General features: G+C 43.0%; 1 protein-coding gene across 2 annotated transcripts in view; it reads right to left on the bottom strand.

The window, feature by feature from the left end:
• The window catches only part of LOC122562605 (uncharacterized), a 238,931-nt gene extending 217,203 nt beyond the window's left edge, over window positions 1-21,728 (bottom strand). The window contains exon 1 of one of the 2 annotated variants that reach the window (XM_043715586.2): window positions 21,595-21,728. The gene's annotated coding sequence lies outside the window, so the exon portion shown is untranslated. Of the gene's footprint in view, window positions 1-21,578 lie in introns of both variants that reach the window. The other variant, XM_043715585.2, reaches the window with a different exon arrangement.
• Between the last annotated feature and the right edge of the window lie 2,751 nt (window positions 21,729-24,479).

The following is a 24,479-nucleotide window of genomic DNA, read 5'->3' as shown; positions in this document are numbered from 1 at the left end:
TGCAAAACCTGCGCCCACACCTCCCCCCTTACTTCCCTCCAAGGCCCCAAGGGATACTTCCATATCTGCCACAAATTCACCTGCACCTCCACACACATTATCTATTGCATCCGCTGCACCCGATGTGGCCTCCTCTATATTGGGGAGACAGGCCGCCTACTTGCGGAACGGTTCAGAGAACACCTCTGGGACACCCGGACCAACCAACCCAACCACCCCGTGGCTCAACACTTCAACTCCCCCTCCCACTCCACCAAGGACATGCAGGTCCTTGGACTCCTCCATCGCCAGACCATAGCAACACGACGGCTGGAGGAAGAGCGCCTCATCTTCCGCCTAGGAACCCTCCAACCACAAGGGATGAACTCAGATTTCTCCAGTTTCCTCATTTCCCCTCCCCCCACTTTGTCTCAGTCAAATCCCTCGAACTCAGCACGGCCTTCCTAACCTGCAATCTTCTTCCTGACCTCTCCGCCCCCACCCCACTCCAGCCTATCACCCTCACCTTGACCTCCTTCCACCTATTGCATTTCCAACGCCCCTCCCCAAGTCCCTCCTCCCTACCTTTTATCTTTGCCTGCTGGGCACGCTTTCCTCATTCCTGAAGAAGGGCTTATGCCCGAAACGTCGATTCTCCTGTTCCTTGGATGCTGCCTGACCTGCTGCGCTTTTCCAGCAACACATTTCCAGCTCTGATCTCCAGCATCTGCAGTCCTCACTTTCTCCTCGATAAATTTTATTTCCCAACTTCACCAATTTCATGAACGGTCCAAGACCAAACGTTTAATTCAAGCCATCAGCTATTAGCTACAAAAGCACCATTTTATCCACTTTGGACACCAGTTTCTTTTTTGGGTCACGTAAATATGATCAAGTTCACTGACCCTGCTTTTGCCTGGAATATAAAAGAGAACAGCATCAGCTGGAAATGACAGTGGGAAGGCTCAATACCACAGAATTGGTATGGCATCCATCACTCAAACTCTGAGCAGCAGGTAAAAGTGACTCTAGAATCCAGACTACGAAGTAACGATAATTGTAAAATATCTGACAGCAATACTGTTTTTGTTAGTTTATCCCACAATAGGATTTCATTCTCTCTTCTGAGGCTGGATTCATTGATTGGAATTGATTCACAGAGAAAGGAGGTTGCTGTTTGGTGAGTGTCTGGAAACTGTTTAAGATCTTTTCAACTCTTCAGTTTCAACAGCATACAAGTAAGTGGTAAAGTTAATAAAATACACAAGCAACATAAATAAGTAATTAATTAAAACTCATTAAAGATGGGAGGTGTGTCATGGTTGCAGTATGTGGGAGCTCTTGGATACCACTGTGATTCAGGGCAATGATGTCTGCAATAAGTGCTTAAAGTTCAAGCAGCTTTGGCTCAGAGTTTATGAATGGGAGGTTGAATCACAAATGCTGGGATGCATCAAAAGAGGAACAGTTACCTGTATTCTTTGTATGAGGAAGGAGTTGGATCAGCTATGACCCTACTGAATGATGGAGCAGGCTCAAGGAGCCAAACGGCCTACTCCTGTCCCTAATTCCTACTGTCTTATTGTCACATCACTTCAAATAGAATCTTCTGATTTGGTTAGTAGTTGGAACAAGAAGATGCAACTGCAAATGAGCTAAGTAAGGGAATATGGAGAGCAGGACTGTCAACCTCTGTAAATGTCCAATAGGTCTGAAATACTGTCTGGCAACCTGGATGAGAGTGGGAAGTGCTGGGTGGATGAGCCAATCATATTGTATTTATTTCAAATAGGATCTGATAGCGATGACAGAGACATGGCTGCAGGATGACAAGGATTAGGGATAGATCACATTCAAGAAAAAAAGAAATCGACTGATTCACCTGCCTATCAAGAAGCTAAAGTTATCAACGGTAGATGGGAACATGGTTTCTGAAAGACAAACAGATCAGCCATGACCTTTGATTGGTGGAGAAGGCTCAAGTCGCTGAATAGTTTACTTCTGCTCTGATTTCACATTGTCACACAAATGATCCCAGAAAAGGCTCCCGATTTCCAGCAGGTTTCATTTTTTTTAGGTTTCTAGAGTGACTGATTCATTTCATTCTTATTATCCACACGGCAATGAAGAAGTTTGCAGAGAGGTGACGAAATGGTAGGGTGTACAATTATACATGAATCCCTTGCATTTGAAACATTGAAATCATTTTTGGATCTCTTCAACTTTTAGTTACTAAATTACAGTTACAAATTCTAACTACAACCTTTGGAGGCCAATACCAGGAGAATAACGGACAATCCATAAAGTTACTTTAGTTTCTCACAGCATGAAAGGGTTATATTCTCAAGAAAGTCTGCAAAGTAAGGTAGGCGAAAGAGATAACATTGAACATTGTCTGATTAGCCCACATGCACAGTTAGATCTTAATTTTTTTTTGTGTGTGCCCGCATTATTTAGAGCCAGAGTTAAACAGGTCATAGTTGAATACAGTCATCAGTTTCCATGACAATTTGCCTAGCTGACCTATCAGGTTTGGTTCTGTAACAACAGTGACTGTTACTCTGACCCTCTGCTCATGAAAACCTAGCCCAAACCTGGGTCGGTAACATCAGTGTGGCAAGCCACATTTCTTGGCAAAAAACAAAGAGAAATTGCTCAGTAAAGCAAACTTAAGCCACAAAAACAAATCTTAAATGTTTATCGGTGCTAAAGAACCAGACAGCACCTTTTGCCTGATTCATGTGGGTGAAGGGACACAATGGTTCAGTGGTTAGCACTGCGGCCTCACAGCACCAGGGACCTGGATTTGATTCCAGCCTCAGGCAACTGTCTGTGGGGAATTTGCACATTCTCCCCGTGTCTGCGTGGGTTTCCTCTGGGTGCTTAGTTTTCTCCAACAGTCCAAAGGTGTGCAGACTAGGTGGATTGGCCATGGGAAATGCAGGGTTATAGGATGGGGGAATATGTCTGGATGTGATGCTCTTTGGAGGGTCAGTGTGCACTGGATGGGCCAAATGGCCTGCTTCCACACCATGGAGATTCTATGAGAAAGGATTCAATCAACTGTCCACCTTGTAATGAAAACCAGCAAGTTCACAAGTGATTTTAAGGAGTGAATTCTGCTGTTAATGACATCCAAGATTGAACCATCTTCAGTCAGACTCCACAGCAGGTGATGGGAGTTTGCTTTGCACACATTGGGCTCTGCTTCCAATATTTCAGCAGCGATCACAACTCAAAAGTATTCGAGATGGATATGAGAAATACTATATAAATACAAGTCTTTCATCTAGCTCTGAATGAACATCCACTCACAAATCACAACATTCTCAAAAGCAGTTACCCAAATCAAGCTTTAAGATATTAAATCCTGAATTAAACATGCGTTTTTCTTCCCCACAGCATACCCAGTGTCACACAGTCACTAAAAATAATTTCTGCACCATACATGCAAGTAATTAGCTGAAATTTTATATTGCTCCAAAAAAATTCAAAACCAAACAGACACAGTTTAGATTTTGTTTCTCCATCTCTGTTACATCTGCTCTGATGATGCTGCCTTTCACAGAAGGATCTTAGAAATGTCCACCTATTTCCTTAACCAAGGAATCCCCATCCCTGGAGTTGACAGGGCCCTTAGCCATGTCCGACCCATTTCATGCCCATCACCACCTCTCTCCCCTCTCACAATAGCAATAGGGTCCCCTTGGTTCTCACCTACAATCTCACCAACATCCAGATCCAAAGGATCAGAAGTCACCAATTCTGCCTCCTCTAGCAGGATGCCACCACAAGACAGATATTCCCTTCCACTCTTGTTAGCATTTCATAGGGACTGCTCCCTCAGGGACATGCTGATGTACTCCTCCGCCATTCCCCATATCTCCACGGCACCTTGCAAATCACTATCCAAAGCCCAGACACACCTATCAGGTGAAGCAGTGATACACTTCACTCAATCTAGTCTACTGTATTCGCTGCTAACAATGTGGTCGGCTCAACATCGGGGAGACAAAACACAGACTGGGTGACTGCTCTGTGAACATCTATGGTCTGTCCATAAAACAAGACTGAGCTTTCAGTTGCCTGCCACTTCTGCATACCACCTTGTTCCCTGACCAACATCTCAGTCTCAGGCTCGCTGCAGTGCTCCAGCGAAGTTCAGTTCAAGCTGGAAGGACAACACCCCATTTTCCACTTGGGCTCCCTGCAGCCTTCAGGACTCAATAGAGTTCAATAATTTTAAAGTGCAAGCACCTCCTATTATGTCCTTTACCCATTCGCCACACCCTCTCAGCCAACCCATTTTCGCTGACTCATTGTAATTATTATCAACTTTTCTCCTTCTCTAACTATTAATCACCCTTTGTCTGCCTAACTTTCCTAACTTTTTTTCTCTTTCTCTCTGGGCTCCATCTCCACAAAGCCACTCACTCTTTTTCCCCCACCACCTCCTGTCATCGGCATAAATACCAGCTTTTCCTAGCTACTATCTGTTCTAAAGAAGTTCTTATCAATAACTCTGATTTTTCTCATAGATGCTGCCACACTTGTTGAGTTTTTCTAGCACTTTCTATTTTTGGGTCCAAAATGTAGGCATCCACAGCTCTTGGTTCTTTTATAAGTGATTAGTTTATATTGGGTTTAGTCTTGGGGTCAACTTTAACATGGGGGGGAGCAGGTCAAGATAAGAGACCACAAGTGACAGTTAGTGACAACGTGGGCGATCACAAGTCGTTATTCACCAGGTTCAGACTATGTTAGTGTCAAATCTTTGTTGGAAGTTAGGATAGACATTAGGGTTCATAGTGAAGATCAGAGGATTGAATTGATTCCATATTTTCCTTGAGCACAGAAGCAAATTAACAAATGCTTTCCAGTTAGAGTGACAGAGAGCACGTTCAATTTAAGTTTTGGTTTAAGCAGATTGAAGTTTAGTGTAAAAATTAAGGTTTAGATTAGCTACATTGCAGTTAATCTACTTCCATGTTAAAGTTACATCTAGCACCAATAAAAGCAAGCAGGTATGCAAGGTTTCAACTGTGTATTAAAAACTTCCATGTGTTTTCTATCGTGGATGGCTTAACTTTAATTCATAGACGATTAAGACATATCTGTGATTAACATCTTGTCTTCACCCAAATAGTAAAGCAAAGTAGATGAAAATACATCCAGCTTTAATGTTTTCATTTTTAAAATTTAATTTATTTTTCCAAATTGAAATGGTGAAAGCAATTTAATTATTTTTCACTCAGCGGTTGGGGAACCAAACTTGAATTATTTGGGTTTGCCAATCGACATGAACATCAGTAAATCACACAATGTTCTTATTTTCAATCCAAAAATCAATTCTAAAGCTTTGTCTCTGAAACTCATGATTCAGTTTTAACAGAAAAAAATTCATATATAACAATGAAAATGATGAATTGGAAACATTTTATTAGATAATATTAGTTATTGGAAATTTAATTATTAAAGACAATCCATTTTTCCAGTGTAGCAAACATACTCAACTCTTTAATGAAGGAGGAACTGATGACAGAAAAAGCGGTTTGATGCTTTCCTTGACTGCTTTTTATCTTTTTATCTTGGTGGGCGGCACGGTGGCACAGTGGTTAGCACTGCTGCCTCGCAGCGCCAGAGACCCGGGTTCAATTCCCGCCTCAGGCGACTGACTGTGTGGAGTTTGCACATTCTCCCCGTGTCTGCGTGGGTTTCCTCCGGGTGCTCCGGTTTCCTCCCACAGTCCAAAGATGTGCAGGTCAGGTGAATTGGCCATGTTAAATTGTCCGTAGTGTTAGGTAAGGGTTAAATGTAAGGGTATGGGTGGTTTGCGCTTCGGCGGGGCGGTGTGGACTTGTTGGGCCGAAGGGCCTGTTTCCACACTGTAAAGTAATCTAATCTAATCTTTGATCATTAATCTTCCAATTCTCTTCCTGTTCAATTTCTGCCACTCCCTCCTGCTGAATCATGTTGTTCCAGGTTTTGAGTTTGCTCTCCCCAATTCTCTGTAAAGTTAGGATTCCCTCTTTCGGATCTTGGCACCCAAAGCCTCTTGATCTGGTACTTCTGCAATCCAAAGTCCTGTTTGCATTGCTTAGAAACCCTGAACTTTCCTTAAGTTACTATTAAACCTGTTGCGTACTTCAGTGCAGGTGCTTATAAGGCATTTAAAAATAAAGCATTTTAAAACAACATGGAGGGTCAATTAACCAAAAATCAATGGAAGGGTCCTCACGGAATTTCATACTTTAAATAACAGCTGGAACATCGAGGAGAAATTTATTGAATTTCAGAGGGCTACAGCATACCTTCATGTTGCTGCCCAAAGATGTGATTGGACCTTCAAGGTTCTTGTCACATATTAGTGAGAGACTGAAGTGACAGGAGTAACAAATTGAAATGTGTACACAGCATAAGTAGTGATTAGGTATTAAATTGTGTTAAGTTGATAGTCATAATTTGGAGATGCCGGTGTTGGACTGGGGTGTACAAAGTTAAAAATCACACAATACCAGGTCACACTCTAACAAGTTTATTTGGAAGTACTAGCTTTCGGAGGTAGTTGTGGAGTATAAGATCATAAGACACAGAATTTATAGCAAAAGTTTACAGTGTGATGTAACTGAAATTATATATTGAAAAAGACCTGGATTGTTTGTTAAGTCTCTCATCTTTTAGAATGACCATGTTTCAGTTCTTTCATATGTAAATCGCAAAACGTTTTTAAAAGTTGCATTCTCAAGTGAGCTTTAACAATTGGTGTCTTGTCGGCCCAGATAATGCATTATCTGTATCGAGAGAGTGCTGGAGTTCACATGTGGGCTGATGAATGGTAAATAATGTTCAAATCGGATAACTGCAAAACACTGTATACTGGAAGTATAGGTTACTAAATTACAGAAGTCATTTCACTTTGTGAAATATTACGTTGAAAGCTCATTGAGACATCTTGAGGCCTTGACATTCAATTAGTACTAATTAAAAGTCTTTCTTCGACATAAAACCTGAAGAGGAATCTGAAAATATGTTTCAATGTTAGTTGATCTGTCACACGTCATTTCTGACAGTACAAGAAGGTAATGAACAAGCAAGATGCTGGATGACTGACCAAATACCAGGTACAGTTTTTGAGTTCCACAGTTCATATTGGAATGACCCTGTGGAGTATTATGTAAAGGGGCATCCAAGCCCAAGGGGTGATAAAACAGCTAAGTGAAATAACTTGATAAACTAAGAATGTTAACCTCAAAGAAAGGTTTCAGAGCTTTAGGTACATGCAGACAATGAATGGACAAGAAAAGGATAAGTAACACACAAAACTGCGTGCCATGGACGGGCAGCTAGAATAGTAAAGGTGTTTGGTATACTTGCCTTTATTGGTCAGTGCAATGAGTACAGGAGTTGGGAGGTCATGTTGCGACTGTACAGGACATTGGTTAGCTCATATTTGCAATACTGCATTCACTTCTGGTCTCCCTGCTACAGAAAAGATGTTGTTAAACTTGAAAGGGTTCAGAAAAGATTTACAAGGATGTTGCCAGGGTTGGAGGGTTTGAGCTATAGGGAGAGGCTGAATAGGCAGGGCCTATTTTCCCTAGAGCGTCAGTGACTGAGGGGTGACCTTGTAGAGGTTTATACAATCATGAGGAGCGTGGATATGATGAGTAGTCAAGGTCTTTTCCCCAGGATGTGGGAGTCCAAAACTAGAGGGCATATGTTTAAGATGAGAGGGGAAAGATATAAAAGGGACCTTAGGAGCAACTTTTTCATGCAGAGCGAGGTGCGTGTAAGGAATGAGCTGTCAGAGGAAGTGGTGGAGGCTGGTCCAATTGCAACATTTAAAAGGCATCTGGATGGCTATATGTACAGGAAGGGTCTAGAGGGATATGGGTCAAATGCTGGTAAATGGCACTAAATTAGGTTAGGATATCTGGTTGGCATGGATGAATTTGACCAAAGTGTCTGTTTCTGTGGCGTATATCTCTATGACTCTGCGAATGACTGTTTACCTTGAATTCATGCAATTTCCAGGAAGAAATGAAAAACATCTGATAATGAAGATAAACCAGGTGAGAAATAAAATGGAATGCTTATCTCCACCACCACACTTGAGCAAATGAAACTAGTACAACCAGCCAAAGACAAGTTCAGCTCTCATTTGAAGGAGGCAAGTGATCCAGCATTCACTATGCAAGCTGGCAATAGAAACACTGAGGACAGAAATCAGGAAATAACTCATCACATAAAGAATAGTCAACATGATAATGAATGGCTCACCAGGAATAATCAAGAGAACAATTGGATCATTTAAGAGTTAGATTCTCCAGTGGATAAATCAGTGTTTGTATTGCAGACAGATGAAATCGAAGGCTGTATTTCTTTAAAATTCATACCATGAAACTGCTAAAGCTTCTACAAAACCACTAACATCCACAGTCAGTATGTTGTACAACAGCATAGAATACCTTAAGACAAGTGAATAATCTTATCCAGAAAAAAAGGCAGTTTCATATTCCAGCAGTACCAATTTTAAAGCTTTTACCATTTGCAATTTGGAAAGCAGCATTGTACACAATGTCCTGAAGCCAAAGACACCCTGCCCATCACCTATTGCCAAATCAGGTGTGTGAACCAGCCACAAAAAAGTGTAGCCTGAAGTAAGAGAGTTGAACTAGCTCAATACATGTACTCTCTGTGGAGAAATTCCTTGGTTCTATTTCAGATGAGAGCTTCTCATGTATGTTCTGAACAGTGAAGTTTCTCCTTTCAACAGAAATTTGCCTTCATGCCATGATTTGTTCATTCAGCAATGTTCCATGTTATCAACCACTCATTGAATGCAAGAGAGAAACTGTAACAAATACACAAAAGGAACCTCAACCAGTGATTGAAACACAAAACTGAATCATAGAAATTGTGCCACTACTGTTGCTTCGTGTTTAAGCCCAGCAAGCAATTGTATTCATTACCCACAATTCCAGTCAGTAAATTTGCTGGGAATCATGGAACCATTGCTGATCATGCCAAAAATCGACAGTAGAATGATATGTATGAGGATCTGTGAATGAGAGCAAGGCGATGCAAACAACCAGTTAACACAAACTGTGTACCGGTACCATCTCAATGATTGGCAGACAGTCCTCACATCAATCAGCAGTTTCAAACTCAACCATTATCTTTTTATCCATTTCAATGAAAACTAAATTTCAAGAAATTAACTGCAAGCAATGCTTTCCAAATGTAAACTTAGCTGGAGCAAATACAAAATTCTATTTAAAAAAAAGAGCATTTAAGTCATTATTCTATTTCAGTGAAGAGTCATCCAGACTCGGAACGTTAGAATGCTTTCTCTTCATGGATGCTGTCTGACCCACTGTGATCGCCAGCATTTGTTGTCTTCAGTCAATTATTTTAGTTACCTGCTGGAGTGTAGCTCACTGCAGGAAACATGTCCTGAACCTATACCCTAGTAGGCATGCCTTGCACAGCCCACACCTTCATAAAACTAACACCTAGGTTACCGTTTCCTTTGTCTTGTTTTAACATACAAGGGCCACACCCTCATAACTGCAGAATGCTCACAGCCTCACTTCTGCTCATTATGTTCCAGTGTCAGTCCCCTTTCAATGTGGATCACTGGATGCTCAGAGATGGAGATTCTCCCTGTACAGAATGCACAATCATTTGCAGGACAATACAACACTATCAATTTGTTCAGTGTACAGCAAAAAGGCTAAGAGGGGATTTAATTGAGGTGTTAAAAATAATTAAGAGTTCAGAAAAAATGTCATTACAGAGAAAATGTTCCCACTGGCAGGAGGCTCGGTGTACAGAGGAGGTAGATTTAAGATAACTGACAACAAGGCCAGTTGGAAAATAATAAGCATTATTTTTAAAACTCAGTAAGTTATAGTGGTCTGAAATGTAGAATTTGATGGGGTAGTGGAGCAGAATTAACAGTAAATGTCACAAAGGAATTGAATATATTTTTGGAAAGGTCAAGCATGCAAGGCTAGACGGGTGAGCAGGGAAGTGGAACTGATTGTTTAAATGTTTCAAAAAGCATGGTTGATCTGAGACTTGTGTCTATCCATTAGATTTCAAACACACTATTTCAAACACTATCTCTGATGATCTGTTTGACAAAGTAAAACCACTGTTGCATGGTTCACTACAGTAGATTCGCTCCCATTTTATTCATGCTTCGCATCCCACACTGTCCATGACCCTCTCAGCTGGGCTGCATCCAGCCAACCATCTACATGCCTCAACCGTATCAGATGTCTCCACAATTGCTTGCAGTAACTTTCTCAATTCTTCTTATCCCTCCTCAATGGAAACACCAGCCTATAGACCACTCACGAGATTCATTTCTCTTGTTAGTTTTTAGATGTCTGTGATTCCATGTACATAATACATTGCCCAATCTCTGTCATGGATTAGGAAACTAGCCAAACTTTGTGGTGAGATTACTCCCTCCTCAATATCTAAATAGCCAAGTTAGATTTTAAACTGTAACTCACTCCAAGATGGTAGGGGATTTTAACTTTCCAAACATAGACTGGGACTGCCATAGTGTTAAGTGTTTAGATGGAGAGGAATTTGTTAAGTGTATACAAGAAAATGTTCTGATTCAGTATGTGAATGTACCTACTAGAGAAGGTGCAAAACTTGATCTACTCTTGGGAAATAAGGCAGGGCAGGTGATTGAAGTGTCAGTGGGTGAGCACTTTGGGGCCATCGACCATAATTCCATTAGATTTAAAATAGTGATGGAAAAGGATAGACCAGATCTAAAAGTTGAAGTTCTAAATTTGAGAAAGGCTAATTTTGACGGCATTAGGCAAGAACTTTCAAAAGTTGATTGGGGGCAGATGTTCGCAGGTAAAGGGACGGCTGGAAAATGAGAAGACTTCAGGAATGAGATAACGAGAATCCAGAGAAAGTATATTCCTGTCAGGGTGAAAGGAAAGGATGGTAGATATAGGGAATGCTGGATGACTAAAGAAATTGAGGGTTTGGTTAAGAAAAAGAAGATATGTAAGGTAGAGACAGGATAGATCAAGTGAATCCTTAGAAGAGTATAAAAGCAATAGGAGTATACTTAAGAGGGATATCAGGAGGGCAAAACGGGGACATGAGATAGCTTTGGCAAACAGAATTAAGGAGAATCCAAAGGGTTTTTACAAATACATTAAGGACAAAAGGGTAACTCAGGAGAGAATAGGGCCCCTCAAAGATCAGCAAGGTGCCCTTTGTGTGGAGCCACAGAAAATGGGGGAGATACTAAACGAGCATTTTGCATCAGTATTTACTGTGGAAAAGGATATGGAAGATATAGACTGTAGGGAAATAGATGGTGACACCTTGCTCAATGTCCATATTACAGAGGAGGAAGTGCTGGATGTCTTGAAATGCATAATGGTGGATAAATCCCCAGGACCTGATCAGGTGTACCCGAGAACTCTTTGGGAAGCTAGAGAAGTGATTGCTGGGCCTCTTGCTGAGATATTTGTATCATCGATTGTCACAGGTGAGGTGCTGGAACACTGGAGGTTGGCTAATGTGATGCCACTGTTTAAGAAGGGCGGTAAGGACAAGCCAGGGAATTATAGACCAGTGAGCATGATGTCAGTGGTGGGCAAGTTGTTGGAGGGAATCCTGAGGGACAGGATGTAAATGTATTTGGAAAGGCAAGGACTGATTAGGGATAATCAAGATGGTTTTGTGCATGGGAAATCATGTCTCACAAACTTGATTGAGTTTTTTCAAGAAGTAACAAAGAGGATTGATGAGGGCAGAGCGGTAGATGTGATCTATATGGACTTCAGTAAGGCGTTCAACAAGGTTCCCCAAGGGACACTGGTTAGCAAGGTTAGATCTCACTGAATATAGGGGGAACTAGCCATTTGGATACAGAACTGGCTCAAAGGTAGAAGACAGAAGGTGGTGGTGGAGGGCTGTTTTTCAGACTGGAGACCTGTGACCAGTGGAGTGCCACAAGGATCGGTGCTGGGTCCACTACTTTTTGTCATTTACATAAGAGGTACAGTAAGTAAGTTTGCAGATGACACCAAAATTGGAGGTGTATTGGACAGCAAAGAAGGTTACCTCAGATTACAACAGGAGCTTGACCAGATGGGCCAATGGGCTGAGAAGTGGCAGATGGAGTTTAATTCAGATAAATGCGAGGTGCTACATTTTGGGAAACAAATCTTAGCAGGACTTATACACTTAATGGTAAGGTCCGAGGGAGTGTTGCTGAACAAAGAGACCTTGGAGTGCAGGTTCATAGCTCCTTGAAAGTGGAATTGCAGGTAGATAGGATAGTGAAGAAGGCGTTTGGTATGCTTTTTAAAAATTGGTCATATTATTGAGTGCAGGAGTCGGGAGGTCATGTTGCAGCTGTACAGGAAATTGGTTAGGCCACTGTTGGAACATTGTGTGCAATTCTGGTCTCCTTCCTATCGGAAAGATGTTGTAAAACTTGAAAGGGCTCAGAAAAGATTGACAAGGATGTTGCCAGGGTTGGAGGATTTGAGCTACCGGGAGAGGCTGAACAGGATGGGGCTGTTTTCCCTGGAGCATTGGAGGTTGTGGGGTGACCTTAGAGAGGTTTATAAAATCATGAGGGTCATGAATAGGATAAATAGACAAAGTCTTTTCCCTGGGGTCGGGGAGTCCAGAACTAGAGGGCATAGGTTTAGGGTGAGAGGGGAAAGATATAAAAGAAACCTAAGGGGCAACGTTTTCACACAGAGGGTGGTATGTGTATGGAATGAGCTGCCAGAGGATGTGGTGGAGGCTGGTACAATTGCAATATTTAAAAGGCATTTGGATTGGGGGATATGGGCTGGGTGCTGGCAGGTGGGACTAGATTGGATTGGGACATCTGGTCGGCATGGACGGGTTGGATCGAAGGGTCTGTTTCCATGCTGTACATCTCAATGACTCTATGATCACAATAACTCTCCAAACTCCTTAATGTAATCAATTCCATGAAAGTCTAACGAGTCATTGATACAAAGGAACATAATGTTACTCAATCCTGACCAGGAGCAATGGGGTCGCAGCTAGCTCCAGACATCCTCGAAGAACCTAACAAGACTGCAATTTTTAAAAACCTCTTCTCAGAAATTTATCCAATCCTGATAAATCAAATACACAATCTTTAATTCAACCTGACAGAAATCAACAGTCAGGGAACACCATCAGTGCACACTGCTGACGCCTTTGTTGCCCTATTTGAAGATTTCGCCTTTAACCAATATCAATAATTTGGATTCAGGAACCAAATGCAATACTTCAAGATGGCTGACAACACAAAACCAGGTGGGATTCAGTGTTGTGAGGAAGATGCAGTTTCTCCTGAGACTCTATGCATAGAGGTTTCAAAGGGATTTAGAAAGACTGAGTGGACAAGAATATGGCCGGTGCAATAATGTGGAAAAAAATGTGAACTTCGGTAGAAATCCAGAATATTTCTTAAATGGTGAGAGGTTGGGAAGTGTCAGTATTTAAAGGGTCCAGGATGTCCTTCTTCTCAAATTACTGAGAGCTAACATGCAGGTGCAGCAAACAATCAAGAAGGAAAATGGTCTGTTGGCTTTCATTGCAAAAGGTTTTCGGTGCTGGAGTAAAGGTGTAGAGTTGCAATTGCATACAGCCTTGTTGAAAACTCACTGGGATTTTGATCTCCTTACACAAGGAAAGGATATACTTGTTGAAAAATCTCCACAGAAGCTGATATCCTGTCACCACTGCCCCCTTTTTTCCACACAGAGTCCTTGACACTGATCCAACTCCCTCAGAGCCAGCTCTCAGAGTGAGCAGAACATCTGACACTCCTGCTTTTTTTTCACGAATCTTAACACTCCAGTTTATTTTTTTTCTCTCTTGTGGACATCGCGTGCTCACTCCTGTTTATTTTTTCTCTTTTTCTTTTACCCCCACACTACCACCTAAGTGCGGTAGTGCTTATTTCTTCCCCAGCACCCATGGTGTGTGTGTATACATGTGAGACACACAAAGTGCACGAATCTTTATTCAATTTCCACCACCAGGAAGATAGGAAAACACCCGGGTGGCCAGTGACAAACACTGCCCTTCACATCAAAGGGCAGTGCTATGTGATCAAAACAGTGAAGGGGAGGGTAGGGACTAAATCAAAATAGAGTTGGAGGGGGGACACTCCTGCTTTTTTTTTTACAGTGAAAGACACAAAGTGCACCAATCTTTATTCAATTTCCACCACCAGGAAGATAGGAAAACACCCGGGTGGCCAGTGACAAACACTGCCCTTCACATCAAAGGGCAGTGCTATGTGATCAAAACAGTGAAGGGGAGGGTAGGGACTAAATCAAAATAGAGTTGGAGGGGGGACACTCCTGCTTTTTTTTTTTCTTTTTCTTTTTTTTTGTGTGTGCAGGTGTGAGACACAGTGGAAGACACAAAGTGCACCAATCTTTATTCAATTTCCACCACCAGGAAGATAGGAAAACACCCGGGTGGCCAGTGACAAACACTGCCCTTCACATCAAAGGGCAGTGCTATGTGATCAAAACAGTGAAGGGGAGGGTAGGGACTAAATCAAAATAGAGTTGGAGGGGGGACACTCCTGCTTTTTTTTTTACAGTGAAAGACACAAAGTGCACCAATCTTTATTCAATTTCCACCACCAGGAAGATAGGAAAACACCCGGGTGGCCAGTGACAAACACTGCCCTTCACATCAAAGGGCAGTGCTATGTGATCAAAACAGTGAAGGGGAGGGTAGGGACTAAATCAAAATAGAGTTGGAGGGGGGACACTCCTGCTTTTTTTTTTTCTTTTTCTTTTTTTTTGTGTGTGCAGGTGTGAGACACAGTGGAAGACACAAAGTGCACCAATCTTTATTCAATTTCCACCACCAGGAAGATAGGAAAACACCCGGGTGGCCAGTGACAAACACTGCCCTTCACATCAAAGGGCAGTGCTATGTGATCAAAACAGTGAAGGGGAGGGTAGGGACTAAATCAAAATAGAGTTGGAGGGGGGACACTCCTGCTTTTTTTTTTACAGTGAAAGACACAAAGTGCACCAATCTTTATTCAATTTCCACCACCAGGAAGATAGGAAAACACCCGGGTGGCCAGTGACAAACACTGCCCTTCACATCAAAGGGCAGTGCTATGTGATCAAAACAGTGAAGGGGAGGGTAGGGACTAAATCAAAATAGAGTTGGAGGGGGGACACTCCTGCTTTTATCTGTCAGACAGGGCTCCCTGATTGGACCAGGTTAACAGCCCCAATCAGGGAATGCATATTATATGAAGGTTCCCTGGCTGACCTCATTACAACCACTGCAGAGGTTCTGCTCACTCAGAGTTGCCTCTGAGGGAGCTAGATCAGTGTCAAGGACTCCACGTGTAAATAAAGGGGCCTAGGCGACAGGATACCAGCATCTGTGGAGATCTTTCAACAAGTATATCCTTTCCTTGTGTAAGGAGATCAAAACCCCAGGTGAGTTTTCATCAAGGCTGCATGCAATTGCAACTCTACACCTTTACTCCAGCACTTAAAACCTTTTGCAATAAAAGCCAAGAGTGAGTACAAAGGTCCACCAGACTAATTCTGGGACAGCAGGGATATCCTTCCAAGAGAGATTGAGGATACTGGCCACTGTTTTCGGGAAGAAATGAATGAGAGGATATCTCAATGAAGCCTTCAAACTTCTTCAGGGCTCAACATGGTAGATGCAAGAAGAATGTTTTCCTTAACTGCAGAGTCTAGAACCCAGGAATGCAATCTCAGAATAAGGCTGAAATGAGAAGGAATTTCTTGAGGAATGGTTAAATCTTCAGAATTGTCTAGTCCAGAGAGTGGTGGAGGCTTTGTCATTATATTCAAAACTGAGATCAGTAGATTTCTATGTATTAAATATATCAAGGAATATGCAGGAAAATGGTGCTGAGATTAATCAAAAGGTAAAGCTAAAATCACCATACCCCTACCATACCATAGGGGTGCTCTCTCATTAGACATAGATGATTGGTGGTGGTTTAACCTGAGGGTCACCATGCCTCAGGTGAGGGGGGAGGTTAAGAAGGACAATCTTTCATTGTATCCTCAGCCGTTTCTGAAATTGAACCCACGCTGTTAGCATTACATTGCTTCAGAAACCAGTCGTCCAACTAACTGAGCTAACTGACCCCAGGATATAGTTGAATGGCAGAACAGGTTGGAAGGGCCAAATGGCCTACTCCTACTTTTGTTTCCAATGTTCCATTGTTTCTGATGTAAGCTCCCTATTATTGTCAATCCTGAGCAATACTTTATGGAATGTCTTTTCAAACATGAATATAAAATCCTTGTTATCAGTGAAGCTAAAACTTCAGTTTAAGACAACACTCCTTTGAAAGTTTTGGCTTTACTCAGATCATAGGGTATATCACCAACCAGCATAACCAAACCTCACAACAAGAATTTCCAATACATACCACAAACCACAAACACATGGAGGGGTTACCATGATGTTGGCACTTCTCTGCTATATTTATACGACTTGGTTAATGAAAAGTACTCCAAACATATCATGAATTGGAAAACTAAACATGGGAAAGTTATGTGGTGAGTAGAAGAATTACTACCTCCCTGCTGTCTCCTTCCACCCCAACCATGTACAGAAGAATTCCCTCACATATGTTAATACAAACAAAGGTTATACTGTAAACATTTAACACAGAAAAACATGCTCACAGCATTTGATTTCACGTAATCAAATACAGTCCTCCAGAAATTTTACAGTACAAATTAGTTATTTTGTAAAGTTGGGAAATATAAAATGCCAGGAGACTGTCAGGTGACGTTGTCCTCCTGATCTTGTTGCATGCCACACCCAGAGTTATCAGGAATGGAACCACCCTGCATCAGTGAAGTTGAAAACAACATCTTGGGCACAAGTACAACTCTATCAGCAGCAATGACTCACAATCTCCCAGTGGGAGAGGAAAACATTCTTGAAAGTTTTTCTACATAAAATCCATCCATCCACCAGCCAGAAATGTTATGCATTCCCCATACATTTCCAGATATTTATATTAACCCAACCATCTTTTAAGAAGGGAACAGCAACTTCAGTCTCTACAATTCATATATTACAGAGGCTCCTTAGCAAAGCTGAAGTGCTAGGAATCACATGGTGTCTCAGTGAAACAAGTCCAAGTTCCTCAGAACATGTGGCTTCAGTTGAAAGAATGCTGGCTGACCAATAATATCCAGAAAGGTGGCATACAATCCCTACAGAAAAACAAGATTACTCATCAGAAGATTGCACCAGGTCTTATCCATCAAAATGTGCCATTGACCCCAATGAGGAAGTATTAGGACAGAATATTAAAAGACTAGAAAAAGAGGTAAGTTATAGAAGGAAAAGAATGCAGAGAGTCAGCAAGTACATTCTAGAAATTACAGCCTATTCAGCAGAAGATAGAATCACCAATGGCAGTTTGCCAGACATCAGGAAGCACAGAGGCCAGAATTGGAAGAAGGCCAAGATTTTGGACAATTTTAAGGCTGGAGGACATTGTCAAGAAAGGCAGGGGTCAGGCCACAAATGGATAGGAAAACAAGGGTGAGAAGTTTAAAATGGAGACATTACCAGATCAGGAGCCAATAGTGATTGGTAAGCATAGGGTTAATGAGTGAACAGACATAATGAGATTTGGGATATAGGTAGCAAAGATTTGAATGTGTTCAAGTTAATGGAATTGGAATAGACAGATCAGTCATGAAAGCACTGGAATTGTTAAATCTGGTGGTAAGACAGACATGGCTAAGGATTTCAGCAGTGGAGGAGCAGAGGCAGAGGTGAATATGGTTATTTATTAATTAAACAAATAAATTGATGTTGAAGCAGCTGATTGTCAAATATTCATCTCAGGGTCAAACAAGACGCTAAGATTATGACAGTTTGGCAATGTTGTCCTAGAAATGCATTGTATGGAGGCCCCTCCGTGACTGTGGGTCACAGTTAAGAGTGCCATGAAACTTCCTAGAATTGTGATTATACATCAGAATATCTTTAAAGTTAGCCCCAACAATGCAAAAATAAAAGGGAACTCTGCTGCAATCCGATTTTTCTATTATGCACCAGATACAAAACAGGAAAACGAAATCTGTAAAGTTGGAAACACCCAATTCTATTGTGATAGATCGCTGGAAAAAAAGTTGCATTACTTAGATTAAAAATGCTCAGCCTGTGTCTAATCTTTCTTATAAGCCACTTCCTGTCTTCACCTCTAATAATCATTAATATTTGTAAGCAGGCTTGTCTCAGTTTCAGATCAATGTTCTTAGTACTGCATCCACCCAAAACCCTTGTACGGCCTATGAGAAAGGACAGACTATCTCAGCCTTCATCTAACATTCCTCCAACACCAGCTGCTTGGAGCCCTGTGCGGTGACCCTTTCTCACAATTCCCTTTCTTTGCCAGGTTGAATGACAATGGGCTTGTCCATCACCCGTAATACGATACAGAATCACCAAGAGTTTGAACTGATGCAGGAAGAACTGGAATATTCCACTCAGGCCTCATAAAACACGCGAGTCAGCAAAAAAAAAGGAACAATAACACAGACTGCTGCAACGATCAAGAAGACTCCATATGTGCCCATGATTTTCCCAATGGCCATATCCCCAGGGTTATCAGTGTAGAGCACAATGTAGACACAGACATTTTATGATGGGAGGCTGGGTCAAGGAACTAATTTATTTCACACTGACTGGTAAAATCCACCAGGGAATCCTCCCGTCACAACAGAGTGTCACATGTGTTTTCACAACAGTTTCTATGCCACTTTCAGGGCATGACAGTCCATGCTGATATTTATCTGTTTCGCTTGTTGCTACAACTGGCTGATTTCACGCCAACTGATCGAGCTTTCTTTATATTAATCCTTAAAAATGCCCATAGGAACACATGGATTAGCTTATGTATGCAATATGGTTACACCTACAAGATAAAAACGTCCTCAACAAATGCAAAACTGCAGAGTGTCGGATCTTTCTTTGTCAAATATATGACTCCTGTGGAAAAAATGTTGTTCTGGCAGGTTCTTGTGACGTGCACCAAATGTCCTTAATTATGTGAAACATCATAAATGACCCAACCCTTCCAGATCCACATCTGTCACTGCCCACTCAATACAATACAATTAAGATTTCAGGTGCATTTATCATTCTTTCGCTTTAACAGTCTTTCTCTTCCAAGTCTTCCTGTTTCTCAATTTGTAACTCATAATCCACAGCATGAAACAGACACCGTGGGCTAAATTCCCCCTCCTGTTTCCATTCAACACCTTCATAACCAGATGAAATTGTGAATCTGCCAAATGACTGGACTGTGCTTATTTCAATGATCAATGCAGTAGGTAGGACCTTCAATAAACTTGCAATTGAAAGTGATCAGCAGTGATGAACAAGGAAAACAAGAGTTAAGGAATGTTAAAATGTCATTAATGGTGAATGACCCTACCTAGAACCTGTAATAATTCTGCAGACACTATGTATCAAACAGCTTGCCCATTGAATGGCTGGTTGACTTTTTATAATTTCACTGAACTAACCAGATCTGTTCAAATTTCGCCAATTAGTCCCATGCGCAGACAAGTTACCTGTTGTGTGCACGCTTGGTGCCAGTTATACAAAAATCTGTCTGAAGTGGTACAGCTGTTCTCAATTGTTGCAGACACACTGGATAGATGCTACAGCTTTCTGTTATAGACAGGAATATGCAACGCCAGCACAAAACCTTTTCCTTGCCAATCTTCTTCCTCTTCCTTTTGCTTGGAGCTTTTAACGCCCCGCAGAAGAATGATGTATAGCGTGCCATCATGGTGCAGTTTATGGACCTTTGTATGTACAAAATGGCCACCACACTCCCTAGTACTGACTACACTTTAAAAAGTACTTCATTTGGTGTAAGATATTTTGGGAAATCTGGTGGTCAACAAAGGTGCCATTTCTTTCTTTTTCTTCTCCTCTATTACACAAAAGTCAAGCTTGGCTATTCGACTACAGTAGTAACACAGTCAACCTGATCCTGTGCTCAGTCTACAGCTACATTCAGAAGTATTCAGAATTATCCATCAGAAGGTGACAGTCTAGCTGATATCTCCATAACTCTGAGGTCTATGGACAGACTCCTTTAGGCCTTGTTTGTCCAGAGTTGGCTGATCAAAGGATCAAATTTGGACCATCTTGGTTTGTATGGCTCAGTTATTCAGCACAAGCTGATTTGTAGAGCAGGATAAAATGCACTGCCAGAGGTCCAGTGAGAATTATACAACAAGTGAGAACACTTAAAAAAAAGCCACACAGCAGCACCTTTTACAAGGTTTTAAAAGAGGGGGGCCACACTATAAATCAAAAGATCATTAACCACCTCAAAAAACAACAGGTCACTAGCAGAGTAAACTGTTTGCCCAGTTGCCAGATCACAAAACATTTGAAGCATTGCATTATTAAATTAGTAGCTTCATACAACAATGGGACACACAGGGTATGGCTCGGTCAAGGGAGTCACCCTGAATAGAGAGAAAAACACTCAGTATTTCACAAATGCCAGCGTGTCTGGATATTGAGAAAAACAGGCTGTAATTCACCTTGTCAGGCAAAACTCCCTTATCCGCATCTCTCAAAATCCAGAGAAAACCACGCATCTAATTCATTCCCTCTCCACCAGAGCAGGAATATTTCAGAGCACATTGCACTTACCTACACATCAAGTTACAAAACAAGGTCCCTCACCTACCACAGTTTCAGCAAACAGTATGTGAATAAAATTAAATCGTATAATACTCTGAAAAACTGAGCCATTACGGAACGATCATTGATTAATTTCTAACTGCAGACAGATCGCATGTCCCTAAAACTGCAATCTGCTCCCAATCCCAGATACAATAGTGAGTATTCCCTCCAGTAGGGGGGGGGGGGGGGAAGAGAGAGAGAGAAAGAAAATCGTTTTTACAGACACATTAGTGACTGGTGCCCATTGACTGAACACCCAGTCATTTTTCTAAAAGTCCTCAAACGGAGCGAATGCTGTCTTTAAAACTCTACACGGGGTGGGTGGGGGATCTGTCCCAGTCAGGTACAGGCTGCCGGCTCTCTCTCTCTCTCTCTCTATGTCTGTGTGTGTGCAACAAAGGGAAGAGAATCACTTTTTAAAAAACACAAGAAAAACCCAATAAAACTTTCTCACAGCCGGTGACTGGCTGCTCCCCCCCGGGCCCTGTTCACAGTGCCCTCCCGACAGTGAGGAAGGTTGGTGGTGCTGGGGGTGGGGGGGTTGGGAATGATTTCAGATTCCCGGCGGGGGAACCCGGCTCGATCCGTCCACCCGAAACCCACAACCCGCCGAATTAAACCAAAACCTTCCCCACGCCAGCCTACAAACTGCAAACTTACATTTCCAATAACAAAAAAAAAGCATTTTCTTCCCCAAAACAAACACTTCATTTCCTTGAAAGCTCCCGCGGACAATGATGGAAACCGTGGGAAGTGCAAACAGAGCACTACCGCTGTGCACGGACTGCCTTTGACTTCCCTTCCCTTACCTTGGCTTGTCTTTACCTGAGGAACGTGGATCGTAACCTCCTCAGCACCTTCCACCATTTCCACCTGCCTGAGTGTGACCCTTCACCCTCCCTCCCAGAATGGCTAAACCTGGGACAACCTACTCTGCTGGAAGAGATCCAAGAGAGGAGGGACAGAGGCCATGAAACAGAAAACCTTCGACTCCCGAACCCAAACCAAAACAAACACAAATCTACAGCTACAAACACAACATACTCTGCTGGTGCAGCTGGGAATTACAAGCGTGGCCACAAAGGACTGGATCTGAAAAACCTCCAAACTGAGCAATTCTCAGGAGATTAGCAGCGGAGTGGGGTTGGAACTGGTTATTGACAGTATTAAAGCCATGTACTGCAGAATCCTTTTCTTTTCGAAAATAGACTTTTATTCATAAATAGGTAAAAACAAGGACTGCAGATGCTGGAAACCAGATTTTGGAGTCGAGTGGTGCTGGAAAAGCACAGCAGTTCAGGCAGCATCTGAGGAGCAGGAAACTCGACGTTTTGGGCAAAATCCCTTCAACAGGAATAGAGGCAGAGTGCCTGAAGGGTGGAGAGATAAATGAGAGGAGGGTGGGGGTTGGGAAGAAAGTAGCATAGAGTACAACAGGTGAATGGGGGTGGGGATGGAGGTGATAGGTCAGAGAGGATGGTGGAGTGGATAGGTGGAAAGGAAGATAGGCCTGTAGGACAGGTCATGGGGACGGTGCTGAGCTGGAATGTTGGAACTGGGGTGAGGTGGGGGAAGGGGAAATGAGGAAACTGGTGAAGTCCACATTGATGCCCTGGGGTTGAAGTGTTCTTAGGCGGAAGATGAGGCTTCTTCCTCCAGGCGTCGGGTGGTGAGGGAGCAGCGGAGGAGGAGGCCCAGGACCTCCATGTCCTCGGCAGAGTGGGAGGGGGAGTTGAAATGTTGGGCCACAGGGCGGTGTGGTTGATTGGTGCGGGTATCCCAGAGATGTTCCCTAAAGCGCCCTGCTAGGAAGTGTCCAGTCTCTCCAATGTAGAGGAGACCACATTGGGAGCAACAGATACAATAAATGATATTGGTGGATGTGCAAGTAAAACTTTGATGGATGTGGAAGGCTCCTTTAGGGCCTTGGATGGAGGTGAGGGAGGTGGTGTGGGCACAGGTTTTGCAGTTCCTGCGGTGGCAGGGGAAGGTGCCAGGATGGGAGGGTTGGTTGTTGGGGGGCGTGGACCTGACCACGTAGTCACAGAGGGAACGGTCTTTGCGGAAGGCGGAAAGGGGTGGGGAGGGAAATATATCCCTGGTGGTGGGGTCCATTTGGAGGTGGTGGAGATGTTGGCGGATGATTTGGTTTATGCGAAGGTTGGTAGAGTGGAAGGTGAACAGGGGCGTTCAGTCCTGGTTACAGTTGGAGGGGTGGGGTTTGAGGGCAGAGGTGCGGGATGTGGACGAGATGCGTTGGAGGGCATCTTTAACCACGTGGGAAGGGAAATTGCAGTCTCTAAAGAAGGAGGCCATCTAGTGTGTTCTGTGGTGGAACTGGTCCTCCTGGGAGCAGATACAGCGGAGGCGGAGGAATTGGGAATACGGGATGACATTTTTGCAGGAGGTAGGGTAGGAAGAGGTGTAATCCAGGTAGCTGTGGGAGTCGGTGGGTTTGTAAAAAATGTCGGTGTCAAGTCAGTCGTCATTAATGGAGATGGAGAGGTCCAGGAAGGGGAGGGAGGTGTCAGAGATGGTCCAGGTAAATTTAAGGTCAGGGTGGAATGTGTTGGTGAAGTTGATGAATTGTTCAACCTCCTTGCGGGAGCATGAGGTGGCGCCAATGCAGTCATCAATGTAGCGGAGGAAGAGATGGGGAGTGGTGCCAGTGTAATTACGGAAGGTGGACTGTCCTACGTAGCCAACCAAGAGACTAGGGGCTCATACAGGTGCCCATGGCTACCCCTTTGGTCTGGAGGAAGTGGGAGGATTCGAAGGAGAAATTGTTAAGGGTGAGGACCAGTTCGGCCAAACGAATGAGACTGTCGGTGGAAGGGTACTGTTGGGGACATCGGGAGAGGAAGAAACTGAGGGCTTGGAGGCCCTGGTCATGGCAAATAGAGGTGTAGAGGGATTGGATATCCATGGTGAAGATGAGGCATTGGTGGCCGGGGAAACGGAAGTCTTGGAGGAGATAGAGGGCATGGGTGGTGTCTTGAACGTATGTGGGGAGTTCCTGGACTAGGGGGGATAGGACAGTGTCGAGGTAGGTAGAGATGAGTTCGGTGGGGCAGGAGCATGCTGAGACAATGGGTCGCCCAAGGTGGTCAGGCTTGTGGATCTTGGGAAGGAGGTAGAACCGGGCTATGAGGTTGGAAGCTGTGGGTGGGAGATCTCCTGAGATAATGAGGTTCTGTATGGTCTGGGAGATGATGGTTTGGTGATGGGGGGTGGGGTCACAACTTTACAAAACAGTCTGAGTCAGACATTACGGAAAATACAATTTACAAAATCACATTTGTCATTTGAGCATTCCACTCATAGATGTCTCCATATCCCACATTGGAACACTTGGTAACTGTGACAAGAAATTATCTACATTCCAATTCAAGCTTAGAGGTGTTCTGTAAGTTAACAGATCCTGGGGGTAGCTTGGCAGAACGGTCTTAAGTGGTGGCAGTTCCTCCAGAATGTTTGATGGCTGCTGCACCCATCATTAGTGTGTCCCTCAAGCGTGGGAGCTTAGATTTTGGTTGTGCCAATCTGCAACATTCAATCATAGAAGAAGACCAAAGGATTTCAGGGCCCCAAAAAGTGTCTTTCACCATGTTGATGGTTCTGCAGACACAGGTGATTTTTTGTCTCGGTGTGCATCCCAAGGAACAGCCTGCACAGCACATGGTCCAACATCACCAAAAGCCACCGCGTCT

The sequence above is a fragment of the Chiloscyllium plagiosum genome, unplaced genomic scaffold (genome assembly GCF_037043375.1).
Source record: "Chiloscyllium plagiosum isolate Xiang-an unplaced genomic scaffold, Cpla_swu_hap1 HiC_scaffold_24, whole genome shotgun sequence".
NCBI classification, from domain to species: domain Eukaryota; kingdom Metazoa; phylum Chordata; class Chondrichthyes; order Orectolobiformes; family Hemiscylliidae; genus Chiloscyllium; species Chiloscyllium plagiosum.
This window is presented reverse-complemented; position numbering and strand designations above follow the sequence as displayed.